This window comes from Amblyomma mixtum, chromosome 1 (assembly GCF_055824585.1).
Source record: "Amblyomma mixtum isolate Tamu chromosome 1, ASM5582458v1, whole genome shotgun sequence".
NCBI classification, from domain to species: Eukaryota; Metazoa; Arthropoda; class Arachnida; order Ixodida; family Ixodidae; genus Amblyomma; species Amblyomma mixtum.
The window spans coordinates 230,690,780-230,696,779 of record NC_143012.1 but is presented as its reverse complement, the minus strand read 5'-3'; positions in this window follow the sequence as shown (position 1 = coordinate 230,696,779).

Genomic DNA, 6,000 nt, shown 5'->3' with positions numbered 1-6,000 from the left:
GCCCACGTTTCCTTCCTCCTTCGGCACAGCGGCGGTGTTCTTGGACCCGATGCCTGGTGGGACACGCTACTAGCACGGCAAAATATATCAGTACCCGCTCGCTAAGCCTAGCAGCGCTGTAAACACGGAAGCAGTCCGAAAATTTTGCGTGTTTTATTGTTAATATTTTGTGGTTCAGGCACCTTCAGCAAAAGCGAAAGCTTCTTGCGCCTTTCGTTTGCCGTGAGCGTGAGCCACAGAGTAGCGGCAACGACGAATCGGTGCGAGAGGCCCCGGTTCGACGGGCGCGCCATGTTGACCGAACGTTAAGCAGCGTTGGGCACACACTATTTCGCCGATTTAGCGCTAGCGTCGCGCGCTCACTCAAACTCCCAAGGGCTGTTAGCGTTGTGCGCATGCGCAGTACTGTGCGGCTATTCCCCCTAATGTTCTCGGGGCTTACTTTCGGGAATGCGGCTCTGTGCTTGAGGACCGTAGCTCAGCAGAGATTAGAAGTAAGTAAGAGAGTTGTTTGAAGATTAGCACTAGATGTCCACAGCGAAACCACAAACGAGGCAGTACAGGGAGATATGTGCTGGGCGTCATTCGAAGCACCAGAAGCTCAGAGTAAAATACTATATAAAGAACGCTTGAAGAAATTAGACGACAACACGTTGGCAGCTTAGATTTTTAAATACTTATACAGACAGAGCATTGACTCAAAATAGAGTACAAGAACTAGGAAACTAACGTATAAATACGCCGGACACGAAGACAGAGAAAGACTATTAAACGACAGGTAAAAAAAGCGGAAGGTAAAAATTGGATTAATTCAATGGAAAAGAAGCAGAGTGTAGAACTATATCAATATTGGAAAAGGCCGATCAGGAAGGGATTGTTCTATGATAACTCAAGACAGTGCCTTAATATTTGAAGCTAGGTCCGAGTTTCTTAGAACGAGCAGCTCAAAAAAGAAATTTAATAAAGAGGATGACACATGCGCTGTGCGTGGAAGATCTGTAGAAGCAATTGAGCACGTCATACTCATATGTGATGGTATCCATCAGGTTGTCGATGCAGGCACATATAATCTAGCTGAGGTTTTACGGTTTAGAGATAACAATGGTCATGTAAATAAATCTGTGGTGGAAGTTAGCAAAAAGCGATTCGAAGATTGGTGGCTCAAAAGCGGAGAAATGACGTAAAGTTAGAAGCGTAGAAAAACCCCTTTAAAGAAAATGGCGAATTTTATTAGCAATTTCGAACACAGTTTTAAGAAAAATAAAGAGAAAAAAGTCGAGCATGCTGGCAACTGCCACCACCCCGTTTCAAACTGCGCGCTCATATCTTCCCTTTTTACATAGGTTTTTACAATTTTTAGATCTTTGTTACCCTGGCCGCTGTGATAAAAAGAAACTTTTGCTACATTTCGCAAAAATACATATCTTTCGAGAAGCTTGCAGGCAAAGCAACCTCTCCAGCATACGTAACTCGTAAAATAGGCAAAATTTGTTGGGCTAGAGCATCGAGAGCAGCCGCGTCTTCAAAATTATCAAAATTGCGTTGACATACTTGCGGTGGGCTACACGCCTGTAAATAATTAAGGAGCATAGTGATAATAGTTGAAAAGTTAACTATTCAAGTTAACCATCCCTTTAGTTGACACGTCTTAGCTGTACTCTGATGTACTAAACCGCTCCCAGTGCTATGGGGAAAAAAGCGCTATTCCAACTCGAAAATCTCATTTGTATAAATTGTGTACAATCTTAGGTGAAATACTCTGTATACGATACACATAGGAAAAAGCACACACGTAAACAACGCACAAAATTTAGAAACGAAATTTTACGCTTACCACAGCAGTCACACAGAAGGATGAGTGCTAGCGGACACACCAAAAAGGAAAACGCTGTCAAAATTTGCCCCGTTTACAGCGGTTCCAACATATTTCAGCCAACTCGAATGATCCGTTGCTCGTCACCGTAGATTTTGAGCACTTAAAATAACCTTAATAAGTCGGGGCGTCTAAATGAAGCTCGTGTGAGGTATCAATGACACCTCTGCAGTGCATAATCTCTCATCTAAATTTATACTGATGGAGATGCGGGTTCGCTACGGTAAACCTTTGTGACTCATGTGGAGAAGTTGACACAATAGATCATTTTGTACTCTATTGCCGGCGGTTTGCATTGAAGAGAAACCAGTATTAGGAGGTCCCTCTTTCCAGGTTAGGGCTCGCTGTGTCTTTTCCAGTTCTTCTGGCGTTCGGTGCGAGCGCCAAGGGATTCATGTTAATTAGTTTGGTTTGTAAGGGTCTAACGTCCCAATGCGACTCAGGCTCTGAGGGACGCCATTCTGAAGGACTCCGGAAATTTCTACCACCTTGTGGTCTTTAACGTGCACTGACATCGCACAGTAGACGGGCCTCTAGAAGTAGTGCTTGCGGTTATCTTCCTGATTGCAAGAGTGCAGCTCGTAGGCTACCTTTATATCTTCATATAAATTTCCGCGTCATGTCCAAAAAAGTGCATTTTATTCTATTCATGGCACTTCAAACTTACTTATTTTCATTTGAATTTTTCAACAATTCTTATTTTTGCTCTTTAATTTCAGTCATTCCTCTATCCGGCTTCGCCTGCTCGCGCTCTTTTTTCCCGCGAAAATACTTCCTTGGCTCTCACCTTCGTACCTTGGCTAATCTCCCTGCGTGGGTATGTGTCATGTTTATTGAGGTAAATAACAACAACAATCGCCCTTGAGGCAGCACGCACGTGTAATTCTTCGGCGCAGTGCTGCGCCGGATGAATTGAGGCGAGTACTTTGCTCCTGGGGCATAGACTTCCAAAAGAGGTGGCGCTGACCGTTCAGAGCTACGTCGCGTAACTCTAGCGACGCGGGTCGCCAGAGTCGCCCGTCGTGTCGGCGTTCCAGGGGCGTTGACAGCTTAGACTGGGGAACGCCGTGGACCCCAGTATCGGAGAGGTAGCCGGTTAGGGACTAAAGGGGTTAGGGAATAGGGACTAAAGCTGTCGACAGTCGTGGAGCACCGTTGACTACTATAACGTTCTCTGCCTCGTCCGTGTCGCTTCTTTCGGTTATCGTTGCCTCCGAAGCGATTGCAAATCCCTACGATAGGGGATTGACCAGGGTTTGGTGCAGATCCAAATACGAGAAAAATTCATCCACGCTAATCTCAAGCGGCTCATAAATAAAAAAAAGTGAGGAATCTGAGAAAACGAATAACGAATTTTGAGATATTTCGAGGAGTTTGGAATGAAAAGCGAGGAAACAAAACGGTGAGGTTTAAATAAACTAATTCAAAGGAAGTAATGATAAATGCACCTTGGTTTATCTTCTACTTTCTCATCATTCTTCGTGTATAAATCGGCCCTTTTAAGAAGGATGGTTTGGTTTAGTTTATGGGGTTTAACGTCCCAAAGCGACTGTGGCTATGAGAGACGCCGTAGTGAAGGGCTCCGGAAATTTCGACCACCTGGGGTTCTTTAACGTACACTGACATCGCACAGTACACGGGCCTCTAGAATTTCTCCTCCAAAGAAATTCCAGCCATCGCGGCCGGGATCGAACCCGCGTCTTTCGGGTCAGCAGCCGAGCACCATAACCGCTGAGCCACCGCGGCGGCCTTTTAAGAAGGAGATGAAGAACACTTAAAGATCTTACATTAATTTGACGAAATAATTCTTTAGCATCAGTATCATTTCTACTCTTGAGCGTCTTACACTATCTTCTTTGACTCTCGTGGCAGTAGACCGCCTTGCCACATCCCAGGTAGCACACGACGGCGGGCCAATATTGGAAATCCACTGGCAAAGCGTGGCCCTAACTAGGCCCAGAGTTGCCAGTGAGCATCCGATATTGGTTGTGCCACTCCTTAGCACATCCAACAATGGCCCTGGTTGTCCGTCGCTTTACCAGTATTGGCTGAGCCCTCATTAGATCCTGGCTATCATGGGCCAGGTTAGCCAGGATTGCCCCACTGTTTGCCATTGCTGGCTGTGCCATCATCGAATCATGGCTATCATGGGCCATGTTAGCCAGTGTTGTTCCACTCTTTGCCAGAATTGGCTATGCCATTTCCGGGAGCTGGCTATATTGGCCTAGGATTACCACCGCTTATCGAGTGTTCAAAGTATACTGGCAAACGTTGGTAAACATTGTGTCATCCATTAAAATGGGTTCAAAATTAATTTTATTGTCGAGTACCATATCGGCAGTTCATAATTTTCGAACGCGCTAAAACATGCGAGTTCAAAGATTTGGTTTTATTTATTATTATATTTTAACCGAACACTTTTGCAGTTTGTGAGCAAAGCTACCCATGATTCCGTTGGAAAAACTGCACTCTGGTTGCGCAGTGAGCAGCAATAATACGTTTAGAATTGCGATCGAAGTCCTGTTGATCAGAATTAACGTTCTGATTACACCCGAGACGCCTTCAACAAAAATTGTGAACAGCTAGCCCAGGTAGCACACGGCAGCGGGCCAATATTGGAAATCCACTGTCAAAGCGTGGCCCTAACTAGGCCCAGAGTTGCCAGTGAGCATCCGATATTGGTTGTGCCACTCCTTAGCACATCCAACAATGGCCCTGGTTGTCCAACGCTTTACCAGTATTGGCTGAGCCATAATTAGATCCTGGCTATCATGGGCCACGTTAGCCAGGATTGTCCCACTGTTTACCATTGCTGGCTGTGCCATCATCGAATCCTGGCTATCATGGGCCATGTTAGCCAGTGTTGTTCCACTCTTTGCCAGAATTGGCTATGCCATTTCGGGGAGCTGGCTATATTGGCCTAGGATTGCCACCGCTTATCCAGTGTTCAAAGTATACTGGCAAACGTTGGTAAACATTGTGTCATCCATTAAAATGGGTTCAAAATTATTTTTATTGTCGAGTACCATATCGGCAGTTCATAATTTTCGAACGCGCTAAAACATGCGAGTTCAAAGATTTGGTTTTATTTATTATTATATTTTAACCGAACACATTTGCAGTTTGTGAGCAAAGCTACCCATGATTCCGTTGGAAAAGCTGCACTCTGGTTGCGCAGTGAGCAGCAATAATACGTTTAGGAGAATTGCGATCGAAGTCCTGTTGATCAGAATTAACGTTCTGATTACACCCGACACGCCTTCAACAAAAATTGTCAACAGGTGCCTTCAACAAAAATCAAATAAGTTTCATTTGATTAAATTTTTGGAATAAAAAAATCACTTTTTTTATTCGCTCTAGGAATTCACTGCCGCAGTGCGCAGCTGGTGTCTGCTTCAGGGAGATCGCGATACAAACGTAATAGATTAGCGCAAGTGCATTCGCTAAACCGAAATTGTGCTCAGTTTTGGCAACGTCCAGAAACGAAGCAGTCGCCTCGTAATTTCGAATTATGCGTTGCGCTCGTGAAATATTAGGCGGGTGCTTCATAAACGCACGCGGACACGTGCTAAGCGATTCCTACGCTTCCCTACGTCTTGCCCTGTGATTGCGGCTTTCTCGTGTTTTCTGATTTGCTATTTCCTTCCTTTTCTGCAAATCGTTGTGTTGGAAATTGTTGTTTTTGGCCATTTTATTCTACTGTTGCGTAATTTGCATTGGGGGCTATATAGCTCTTGCTCACGTCTTTGCATATTTACTCGCAGGTTTTTTTTTTTCTTTCGAACATCACCTTTATTGATGAAAACCATCGAAAGTAGTTGCGAACCACAATTCAACATGCCTTTGTTTGTTTTTGCTTTTTTTGCGCGAAACTTCCACACCAACAAAAAATTTGAGGATTCTTCGACGACCACTGAATAAATGGAGTGACAACTGGCGTTAGACGCATGTTAACCTAGCTTGTTTGGCGCATGTACGGTACATGAAACTATGAAAGAGCGCGCATTCTGCTTGGATATTTTTTTTGCTTTATATTTTTGTTATGTGGTAACATTTTAAGCTATCTTGAACTAACAGAAGCCACATCATACGGCCCCACAAAATACGCGAGTGTCTCAAGTCGTTTT